The sequence below is a fragment of the Arachis stenosperma genome, chromosome 10 (assembly GCF_014773155.1).
Source record: "Arachis stenosperma cultivar V10309 chromosome 10, arast.V10309.gnm1.PFL2, whole genome shotgun sequence".
Taxonomy (NCBI): Eukaryota; Viridiplantae; Streptophyta; class Magnoliopsida; order Fabales; family Fabaceae; genus Arachis; species Arachis stenosperma.
In genome coordinates, this window is record NC_080386.1 from 62,906,045 (window position 1) to 62,918,637 (window position 12,593).

Sequence of the window (12,593 nt, forward strand, 5' to 3'; positions counted from 1 at the left end):
GTCGTGGATTAACGTGTAGTTCTGGGCGTCTTTTGTAAGCCTTTTAGCTTCTTTTCTTTCGGCGGGGAGAGTTCCCGATTTCAGATAGTTGAGTATGGGGGTTATCCATCCTTGTTGTTGCCCGGATATATTTAGTATTTCTTCCTCCCTTAACACGGAGGGGGATTGTAGAGTTTCTTGGAGGAGACTTCTGTTGTTCCCTCCGGGCTTGGTGCTAGCAAGTTTTGAGAGGGCGTCTGCCCGGGCATTTTGCTCCCGGGGTATGTGCTGGATTTGTATTTCCGGGAAGTGTCGTAATTGCGCCTGTGTTTGGTCCAGGTATTTTTTCATAGTAGGGTCTTTGGCCTGGTAGCTTCCATTTACTTGTGATGTGACGACCTGGGAGTCGCTGAAGATCGTGATCCTCTTTGCTCTGACCTCTTCGGCTAGTTTTAGTCCCGCTAGTAGGGCTTCGTATTCGGCTTGGTTATTTGAGGCCTGGAACTCGAATTTTAGGGATAGCTCAATCCGTGTTCCTTGATCGCTTTCGAGTATAACACCGGCCCCGCTTCCTGTTTTGTTTGAGGATCCGTCGACATACAGATTCCATGAGAGTGGGGTTCCCGGGGTCTCAGTGTATTCTGCGACGAAGTCGGCTAGGTATTGAGATTTTATGGCAGTCCGGGCTTCATAGTGGAGGTCGAACTCGGACAATTCCACCGCCCATTGTAGGATTCGTCCTGCCATGTCTGTCTTTTGTAGGATGTGTCTCATGGGTTGGTTTGTCCGGACTTTGATGGTGTGGGCTTGAAAGTAGGGGCGGAGTCTCCGAGCTGTGAACACTAGTGCATAGGCGAATTTCTCTATTTTCTGATAGTTTAATTCGGCCCCTTGTAGTGCTTTGCTTACGAAGTATATGGGGTGTTGCCCCTCCTTATTTTCTCGTATTAGTGCCGAGGCGACTGCCCGATGTCTGACCGACAGGTATAGTACGAGCTCTTCCCCTTTTAGAGGTCGGGTTAAGATTGGTGGCTGCCCGAGGAATTCCTTGAATTCTTGGAAGGCCTTTTCGCATTCCGGGGTCCAAGAGAAGGGTTTCCCTTTCTTTAGGAGTGAGTAGAGAGGGAGTGATCTTATCGCTGATCCTGCCAAGAATCTTGATAGGGCGGCTAGTCTCCCATTTAGTTGTTGTACTTCTTTGACACACGTCGGGCTTTTCATATTGAGTATTGCTTGGCATTTGTCCGGGTTTGCTTCGATGCCTCTCTGAGTCAGCATGAAGCCTAAGAACTTCCCGGCTTCTGCGGCGAAGGTGCACTTTGTCGGGTTAAGTCTCATGTTGTGTTTCCGGAGGGTGTCGAAGATACTGCTGAGGTCGGCCACCAAGTTTCTGTCTTCTTGTGTCTTTACTAGCATGTCGTCGACGTACACCTCTAGCTGTAGCCCGATGTGTTCTGAGAACACTTTGTTCATTAGCCTCTGGTAGGTTGCCCCTGCGTTCTTCAGCCCGAAGGGCATTACTACGTAGCAGTAGTTTGCCCTTGGGGTTATGAACGAGGTCTTTTCTTGGTCGGGTCCATACATCGGGATTTGATTGTATCCCGAGTATGCATCCATGAAGGAGAGGTATCTGTAGCCCGAAGCGGCATCGACTAAGGCGTCGATGTTCGGTAGTGGATATGGATCTTTGGGGCAGGCTTTGTTGAGATCCGTGTAGTCGACGCACATCCTCCATTTTCCATTGGGCTTCTTCACTAGGACCACGTTTGCGAGCCATAGGGGGTACTTTACTTCCCTAATGAACCCTGCATCTAGTAGTGCTTGCACTTGTTCTTCTATTGCTTGCATGCGTTCGGGCCCGAGCTTCCTGCGTCTTTGTTGGACAGGTCGGGATCCCGGGTATACTGATAGCTTATGGCACATCAGGTCGGGGCTTATGCCTGGTATATCGGAGGCTTTCCAGGCGAAGAGGTCGGAATTCTCCCTTAAGAGGGTTGTGAGTTCCTCCTTTAGGCCTGCCTCGAGGTTTGCCCCTATGTTTGTTACTTTCTCGGGTGTGTTCCCGATCTGGATCTTTTCGGTCTCTCCTTCTGGTTGTGGCCGAAGATCTTCTCGGGCTTGGACTCGCCCGAGTTCTATTGTGTTGACCTCTTTCCCTTTTAGGCTCAGGCTTTCGTTGTAGCATCGTCGTGCTAGTTTTTGGTCGCCTTTTAGGGTAGCGATTCCCTTTGCGGTAGGGAACTTCATACAGAGGTGTGGGGTCGAGACTATAGCCGCTAGTCTGTTTAGGGTTGGTCGTCCGATGAGGGCATTGTATGCTGAAGTGACGTCGACTACAATGTAGTCGATGCTTAGTGTTTTGGTTTGCTCGCCTTTTCCAAAGGTAGTGTGTAATGAGATGTATCCCAAGGGGCGGATCGGGGTATCTCCTAGTCCAAACAGGTCAGTGGGATAGGCTTTTAGCTCTTTTTCTTCGAGTCCGAGCTTGTCGAAGGCTGCTTTGAACAGGATATCTGCTGAGCTTCCTTGGTCGATCAGGGTTCGATGTAAGTTGGCGTTGGCTAGGATGATGGTGATCACCATAGGGTCGTCGTGTCCGGGTATTATTCCAAGAGCATCTTCTCGGGTAAATGAGATAGTAGGTAACTCGGGTAAGGGGCTGTCTTCTCGGACATGGTAGACTTCTTTGAGGTGTCTCTTCCGTGAGGATTTGGATGTCCCTCCCCCTGCGAAACCTCCGTTTATCATGTGTATGTGCCTTTCAGGAGTTCGCGGGGTTCGTGTTTGCTCGGCCCGATCTTCGTTATCTCCCCGTCTTCTCTTTCTGGTTTCTTCTCCTTTCTCAGCTATGTATCTGTCGAGTTTTCCCTCTCTGGCTAGCTTTTCTATAACATTCTTTAAGTCGTGGCAGTCGTTAGTAGAGTGGCCGTAGAGTCTGTGATATTCGCAGTACTCGGACCGATCTCTTCCTGCTCTCTTGTGCTTCAGAGGTTTGGGTGGTGGGATCTTCTCGGTGTGGCATACTTCTCTGTAGACGTCTACCAGGGAGACTCGGAGGGGAATGTAGCTGTGGTATTTTCGTGGCTTGTCCGAGTTGGATTCTTCTTTCTTTTTCTGTTCCCGATCTCGATCTCGGGGCGGGTAGGTTGACTCCTTCCTGGAAGAGTCTCTCAGCTGGGAGGTTTCTTCCATGTTGATATACTTTCCTGCCCGTTCTTGTACTTCGTATAAGGAAGTCGGGTATCTTTTGGATAGGGATTGGCTAAACGGTCCTTCTTTTAGGCCGTTTGCTAGTCCCATGATGGCTGCTTCCGTGGACAAGTGTTGTATGTCCAGGCAGGCCTTGTTGAATCGCTCCATGTACTCTCTGAGAGTTTCTCGGTTGCCTTGTTTGATCCCGAGTAGGCTGGGGGCATGTTTTGCCTTGTCCTTTTGAATAGAGAACCTTGTTAAGAATTTTTTGGTCAGGTCTTCAAAGCTGGAGATTGATCCTGGTGGCAGGTTGTCGAACCACTTCATGGCTGACTTAGTGAGAGTGGTGGGGAAGGCTTTGCATCGAATCGCGTCGGAGGCGTCGACTAAGTACATTCTGCTTCTGAAATTGCTGAGGTGATGACTTGGATCGGTGGTGCCGTCGTAGAGGTCCATATCTGGTGGTTTGAAGTTTCGCGGTACCTTCTTCTTTCATGATCTCTTGTGTGAAGGGATCATGGTTGCTTTCGGGAGTGGTGCCGTGTTCCGTCCTATCTTTTAGGTTGGCCTCTATCTTCCGCAGTTTTTCTTCCAATTCTCTGCGTTTGCGAGCTTCCCTTCTCAGATCCTGTTCAGTTTCCTTCTGCTTCTTTGTGTCCTCTTCGAGTTGTCTCAGCCGGCTTTGTTGTGCCCGAACTGTTTCCAGAATCTCCGAACTTTTTTCTCTTTCGGGATTTTGTGGATCTTTGTCTGGGGGTGATGTCTTTGGGCGATTCTGTTTGTTTCCTCCTGGAGTGCGTGGTGATAGAGGGCTGTCCGGCCGTTCTCCGGTGTCAACTTCCTCTTCTTGTTCTGATGTAGCGTGGTTATTGTTGGGAGGGTCGTCCGCCATGGTAAAGGGATGACTTCCAGGTTCCCCGGCAACGGCGCCAATGTTCCGAGGGTTACCTGAAACGTGTAGCTCGGTCTTCTGGCAAGGCCCGAGGTGGGGGGTCTGTGACCCGAGCTGGTTGTGCTGAACGGCGGGGGTTGTACCTGCAATGACACTCCGATGCTTAAGTTAGCATGGGTCCAAGCAGATATCAAGTAGAATTAGAGTATCAGTTATACCTGGGTGCTCCAGTGTATTTATAGTAGTTGGCTGCGATCATCCCTGGATAAGATATTCTTATCTTATCTTATCTTTTGGGAGATTCATCTCTATCTTTGCGGAACCGCCTTTCCCAGGCCCTTTCGGCCTTTAGGTTTTGGGCTTAGTTCCTTCTGATGGGCCTTTCTTTGGCCTGTTTGTCCGAGGTCCGACCTCGAACGTGGGCCTTGGGTCGAGGTCGGGCCTTCTATCAGCATTACCGAGTTTGGAGAGCTCGGTCAGGGTATGAACAAAAGCATAATCTGAATGGATGCATTCTCCCACTTTATAACCTCTGGTCTATGCCTTCTGGACTTGGATTTGGGCCAAAAAGGGCTTTAGAATCTGCTATGAGCGTTTTCTGCAATTTTTGGTGCGTGGCCTCTGTCATGCGTCCGCGTGGGTCACGCGGTCGCGTCAATTAGAGTCTTCCTTGTCGCGCGGTCGCGTCAGTCATGCGGCCGCGTCATAGGTGTTCTTCTTTAGGCGCACGGTCGCGTCAGTCATGCGGCTGCGTCGCTTCTTCTTCGCGCTTGGCATGCAGCCGCGTCGTCCATGCGGTCGCGTCGCTACAGTTTCTTCACAAACTCCGTTTTATGCTTTCCTTCCATTTTTGCATTCTTCCTTTCCATCCTCTGAGCCATTCATGCCCTATAATATCTAAAAACACTTAACACACATATCAAGGCATCTAATGGTAATAAGAGAGGATTAATGATAGGGAACTTAAGGCCAAAGAAGCATGTTTTCAATCAAAGCACATCATTTTTAGGAAGGAAATATAAATGCATGCTAATTATATGAATAAGTGGGTAAAGACCATGATAAAACCACACAATTAAACACATTGTAAACCATAAAATAGTGATTTATCAACTTCCCCACACTTAAACATTAGCATGTCCTCATGCTAAACTCAAGGAGACCAAATAAATGAGTAGGGAAAGGCAAGACTCATGCAATGCAACCTATGAATGTGAATGCAACTACATGCTAAAATGATTCTACCTACTTGGTGAAAAAGTAAATAATTCTTTCAAGAATAAATATGAACTGGATTTCACTAATTCAAATCACAAAATACAATATAAATAACTTACAAGAAGAAGATAGCTCATAAAAGCAGGGGAAATAGAATTAAGCACTAAACCCTTACTAGTAGTGTATATCATTCTAACTCTCAAGTGTCTAAGGTCAATTCTCTCAATTCTCTACTAATCTTGCTTTCTATAGCTTGCTCTTCATCTAACAATCAACAAAAATTTAATGCACCAATACACAAATCAAAAGGTCTTTTAAGGGTTGTAATGGGGTTAGGGTCAAGGTAGGATTGTATTTGGCCAAGTGGACTAAAATCTGAATCCTTAATTAACATAAACTTTTCACCTAACTCAAGACAATCCATTTAATTAAAATACAAAATCTAACTTCCCATCAACTGTGTTTACTACATATTTATGCATTCCATGTTTTGAGTACAGCTCATATGCATTGATTTCACTTATTTATTTTGGGGCATTTTGTCCCCTTTTATTACTTGCTTTTTTTTTTAATTCTTCTCAATGCATATGATTAAGGTTTTGAATGTATAAACATGTTCTTAACATTTTTCATATTTTCACACAAAGTCTAACATACTCAATTCCCAAACCAAACGTTTCCAAACACACTTTTCCCCACACTTAATTCATGAGCATTCTCACTAGTCTAAGCTAATCAAGGATTCAAATTAGGGACATTATTGTTTTCCGCTTAGAGTTAGTGATGAGCTAAAGTAATGAACAAGGGGTAAAATAGGCTCAACATGGGTTTGCAAAGGATAATAAAAGGTAAGGCCATAAGGGTATGTAAGCTCAGTGAAACAAGGCCTCAATCATATAAGTGCATGCATACATCAAATAATGGAAATATAGAATTAAGCAAAACAAAGATCACAATTTTAGAGAGAGAAACACACACCAAAAATAAAATATTGGTTGATAAAATGCAACCAATCAAATAGGCTCAAAATCTCACTGGTTTTGTGTGTTCGAGCTCTAAGCTATGTTCAAAAATAATATTTCTTCAAACAAGTTTTTCAAAAAGTTTTATTCAAATTAGTGAAATACTATAAAAATTTCTTGAAAAAGAAAATATTACTTTAACCAAGTGGTAAAATATGCACAAAAAAAATAAACATGCAATCAAACATGCAAATGCAACAATGAAAAATTGAAATTGGTGTTGAGAAGGGACTAACTAACCTGTGGAGATCGGTATCGACCTCCCCACACTTAAAGATTGCACCGTCCTCGGTGCATGCTGAGATGTGCAGGTGGATGAGGGTTGTAGTTCCTCAGCTAGTGCTCTTTTGTGTTCCTTTCCTTGCCGGTGGTTTGGGGGTAGCTTTCTCTCTTTACCCTTCTTGGTGGCCATCCTGAAAGGGGAAAAAGGAAAGTAACAAGTAAAGCTAGGGGATCCAGCAAGGAAGAGAGTGGGAAAGGTGGTAATCAATGCACAGTAAAGAAGAATGATGTTAACACATGGTCATGACTACATGTGAAAAGTCATCAATGGAAATATAGTAAGTGCATGTGATGACAGTTAAATGCAAGATGTTTATTGGCATGCTTGCAAAGGCATGAGTAGCATAGATCAAGCATTCAATGTCCAAGTTAGATTACCAAGTCTTTCAAACTAACAATCATGTTTGTAATAACAATTATATTTAATTAATAAAATATAAAAAGGGTTTTGTAAAAAGCAAGCATTAATAGTAATAGATTAAAAGAAATCTTAAAAATAGTGCACAATGCCATACGGGCGTTTTCACAAACACATAGCATGCATGGTAAATAAGCTATTTGAAAGTATTAAATTGAACATGCAAGCATCCCTTTAAAAGGTAATATATAATTATCAAATAATCCACAAAAATATAGAAAAAAAAAAACAATGACCCAAATAAATTCCAACACGAATGAAAATAATGCAATGAATGAAAGTATGCAATTAAGTAAAAGAAAATGAAAGATAAGAGAAATGAGAAGGTAAAGAAGGGAAGAAGAAGTAAGTAAGAAAGGAGGGAGGAAAAATTAGGATTGGGGAAAAAAAGATAAAATATTTTGGCATATTAGGTTAAGGTGTGCGACGTTGGTGACGCGGTCGCGAGGGTGACGCGGCCGCGTGGTGTGCAATAAGGTCAGGCGACGCAGACGCGTGGGTCACGCGATCGCGTCACTTGATTTGTGCTAGTGGCGCGAGTGCAGCCTCGCATTCGCACAACTCTCTGTTTGAATTGCATTTTGCCAAAAATCTGGGTGACGGGGTCGCGTGGGTGACGTGATCGCGTGGATGGCCATTTTTGAAAGACGACGCGGTCGCGTGGAGCATGCGTTCGCGTGGGATGGCTTGGGCTTCTAGCACGAATCCAGCCCAATTCCAGCACAACTTTCGGCCATGCACCTTTTTGACGTCGATTTTCATGTCACGCGGCCGCGTGGGTGACGTGGTCGCGTGGGAGGCCAAAGTTCCACATGACGCGATCGCGTGAGCGATGCGGTCATGTGGGGTCGAATTATGCTAATGGCGCGCCTCCAGCCACGCTCTCGCGTGACTCTCTGTTCAATTATCCTTTCTTCAAAACGCACTGGTGACGTGGACGCGCTCGCGTCGCATATGGTTTTTTTTTATTATGCAGTATGCAGAGTGCAATGCTTAATATGAATGCTATGCATGATTCCAGGTTCAATAAAAAATTCAAAACAAACAAAACATATTAGAATTAAAACTGAAAAGGGACGATTATACCATGGTGGGTTGTCTCCCACCTAGCACTTTTAGTTAAAGTCCTTAAGTTGGACATTTGGCGAGCTCCTTGTCATGGTGGCTTATGCTTGTACTGATCCAGGAATCTCCACCAATGTTTGCAAATCCAATATCCTCCGGGATCCCAAATCTTGTTTCTACACCCGTCTTCAAGTTGATTATCATGATTCCATCTGGGTGGTTCAGCTTTAGAATTCTCACTGAAGCGTCCAAACAACTTCCTAGACCTATTCAGTTGAGCTTTACACCAACCTTTGCGTTTAAATTTTGAGCACACAACCATGTTGAACCTTGCTTGACAACTTCTACCACGGACCATCTCCCTCTTATGCTTAATGTCACAAAGAGCTCTAAGTTGACCATCCGTCTCCAGTAGCCCATATTCAAGTGGGATTAGAAAGCTAAGGGATATGAATTTTACCGACTTGAATGTTGTGAAGGATGATGGCAACTTAGGGGGAGGGGTTTCTAATGAACTTGCAAGCTCCACTCCTTTGTGTTCTTCTTTTACAACTACCACCTCTTTGCAAGCTTCTTCAATATCAACCTCTTCCTCTTGGTAGCTCTTTTCCACTTCAATCTCTTCTTCATTATTCACCAAGGGTATGGGGGGTTGTGCTTTTTCTTCTTGAATCTTCATCTCTTGATCAACCTCTTCGAAGTTTTCAACCATGATATGCCTTGGAGGTTGTACACCCTCCTCAGCAACAAATTCAAACTCCTTAGAAGAGCGTTCTGTGACTTGAGGTTCCCGTGGAGGTTCTGCATCTCCTAAATCTTCAACCAGTTCTTCCTCTACAACTATTATGGCTTTCTCTACTTGTTCCAGTATAAAGTCATGCTCCTTATTGTCCACTGGAGTCTCTAGTGTCTCCCTCATGCTACGTTCTTCATTGTATTCTCCATATGGGGTCATGGGAGTCTGTTGGATGTCTGAACGTCTGGAAGATAATTGATTTATTGCTTGCTCCAGTTGATGAAGGGTTGCATGAAATTAATCTGCTGTTTCCTTGAAATGATCCCTTGACTCTTGTTCCTCCTTGGCGATTACCTTTCCATGACAACTCCCTTCAAGTACTCCTTCACCTTCAAGGGTCTCTTCTACCTTCACCTTTAGTGCCTCCTCTAGCTCCTTATGAAGTATGGATTCTTCAAGACGATCCTCTCTCTCTTGTTCCATATCAATAGCATAATTGGGATCATCTTGCTCTTGGATTGATAGATGTGGGTACTCTTCCATGGATGATGGTGATGGGATGGGTGGATTATTATGCGGTTGAGATGGAAGTGCATTGGAGCTTGAGGGTTGAATATTGAAGGTATTCAGTGGTCCGATTTGGGTGGCGAGGGCTTGTATAGCAGAGTTTAGATCAGTAAATGCTTTCTCCAAGGGGGTTTGGGGTGGATGGGAGGGTTCATTTGTTGGGAGAAAGGGTTCATGGAAGGAAGGTGGTTTATCTTGATAAGGATATGGAGATGGTGAATATTGAGGTGGTGGTTCTAAGTATGGCTCGTATGGTGGTTGGTGTGGTGGATAAGGATTAGGGTCATATGGAGGTGTTTGGTGGAAAGAGGCTTGTGAGTACGGTGGTCCAAAGTCATGTTGAGGATATCTATCATTTTGGTATGCATTGCAGAATGGTCTTCGTCCATGATATCTTGGAAGGTGTTGTTGCCTAAAGGGTTGATCAGATCCTCTTGGCTCCGTCCATCTTTGATTGCTTTGAACTTTATGCATATTCTTGTTCTCATTATAGTGTCCATTCCTAACAATAACATTGGAATCAAACTTGAAGCCAGAGGGGTGAGAATTCATAATAGTAAAAAAAAATAGAAACAAAAACTAACTAGAGAGAATATTTTGAAAAAGATAAGATTTTGAAAAAGATAAGATAGGATTTTGAAAAAGATATGATTTTTTTTTGAAAAATATTTACAATAACCAATAATAAGGAACACGTTTGCAATTCCCCGGCAATGGCGCCATTTTGACGTTAGAACTTTTGCGTGGTCTAGAATTCAGAATAAATTCCTGCTGCAAGTATAGCTTCTAAACCAACAAAAGTCCTTTCATACAAACGTTTTGGTTGTCACAAGTAACAAACCCCTTTGAAATTGATAACCGAGTATTCAAACCTCGGGTCGTCTTCTCAAGGAATTGCAGGGAGGTATGTTCTTATTATTGGCTATGAAAAAGGTAAAATTGGGGGTTTGGAATTAAGGAAGAAGTATGACAAGTAATTTAAATGACAATTAAAATAAATAAATACTGTAAAGCAAACTTTTGGCAAGGTATGAGAAATTGGAAGTCCAGACTTAGTTATTCTTATCAATAATAATGAAAGTTGAATCTTAATTCCACTTAGTTAACCTTTGCTAAAGCAAAGGAAAGTCAAGGGACTAATTAGTTAGACCTTCGAATCCTATTTATTTCCTAAGAAAAGGTTGGGATGATTGAAGTTCAGTTCAATTAGCAAGATAACAGTTATCAATTATGTTGAGCTAAGATAACTCCTGAGTTACTGATTTCTTAACAAGGACCAAAAGGGAAGGAAATTAAATCTACCGGAATAAGAATATCCTCAGATTGGGAATGATCAATAACATGAATAAAAAGAGCAATATTGAACTAAAATATCTCAAGTAACATTAAATAAGAAAATCATAACATGAATGTAGCATAAGCCAAGTAGGCAACATAACTAATATAAGCAAGCATTAATGGTATCTGAAAATAAGAGATAACTGTCAAGCAAAAGAACATTCAACCTGGTAAAAAGATAATCCTTGAAGCAAATAAAATCCTAAAACTAAATCCTAATCCTAAAGAGAGAGAGGAGAGAACCTCTCTCAAAACTAAATCTAAATCATGGAAAGTGAATTATGAAAAAGCCTCCTCAGTCTCTGCAAGTTCCCTGACTTTAATCTGTGTTTCTAGGCCGAAAACTGGGTTGAAATGCGGCCCAGAATCTCTGCTAGCGACATTTGTAATTCTACAGATCGCGCACGTCACGCGATTGCGTCATCCATGCGGACGCGTCATTCCCGTTTTTCCCTGCCACGCATTCGCGTCGTCCACGCTTCCGCGTCACTTGTGCTTTTCCAATCCGCGCGGTCGCGTGAGCCATGCGACCGCGTCACTGCGGATTCCTTTCTTCCACGCGGTCGCGTCGCCGACGCGTACGCGTCACTTCTCGCTGGTCATCTCTTCAACTTCTTGTGTTCCTTCCATTTTTTTAAGCTTCCTTCCCAATCTCTTACTCATTTATGCCCTATAAAGCCTGAAACACTTAACACACAGATCAAGACATCGAATGGTAATAAGAGAGGATTAAGATTAGCTAAATTAAGACCAAAGAAGCATGTTTTCAATCATAGCACAAAATCAGGAAGGAAAATATAAAACATGCGAATTGTATGAATAAGTGAGTAAATAGTTGATAAAAACCACTCAATTGAGCATAAGATAAACCATAAAATAGTGGTTTATCACAAGTCAACGAAGAGCAGCTAAGGCATAAATGGATACAACTGAACATAAAAGCATGCAAATTAATGAAAAGTCAGGCATAGCAAACAAAAGGAAACCCCAAAACTTATGCCAAAAGATCCAGGGGCATCTTTTGGAGGCAGCAAAGGAATAAAGAGACAGGAGAAATTTTCAAGTTGACATCCTGGCATCTCTCAAACGGAAAAAACCCTCCTTTAAACCACAACACTTCAAAATACGAAACAATCATATAAACGTCATCATCACCCTACAGTCTATCAGCAAGTGGAATTATCAAACATCAAAGCATGCCAAGTAGAAAATGATCAAAAATGCAATCTTTCTCAGAATCATACAAGTTCGTTTCAAACCAGAAAGCACAATCAGGAGCAATAACAAAAACTCAATGCCGTAGGAGCAGCAACTATCAAAAAATGACGAAAGGTCGTACAAATTAAGGAAGCCCTAAAATGGCACACATTGCGGAAATGATCAGACACAAATCAAGCAAAGAAAGATTCAAACTTTCAAAAGTAAAAGATCAAAACTTTTCCCAAATGGAATAAAAAACAAAGAAGGAAGTAAAAGAGCGGAAAGAAGAACCAACCTGGGAAAAACCGAAAGCCTCAACGAAATTGAAGGAAGGAAACGGAGTCAGGAAGTCGCTCGCTCACAAACAAAGGAAAGCCCAGAATAATTGCCGAAACAAGCGTCACAGGAAGAAAAACAAAAACTGCAGACTTCAGGCAAAAATAAAAAAAGTGAGAAAGAAAAGGGGAAGTTACAGAGAAGAGGAAAAACCGTTTCTGGGTGTAAAGTTCAAAATAGAAGAAACAAGAGAAACGGGGCATTAAAAACCAATTAATGAGGGCATTAAAAACCCTCGTGCATTCCCAAGGCTAGGACGCTAATACAAAAGAGCACGCTTTCGGAGGAAACGAAAGAAGAAACTGTTCATACCCTGGGTCAAGCTGTCCGACCCGGGATGTTTAGCGA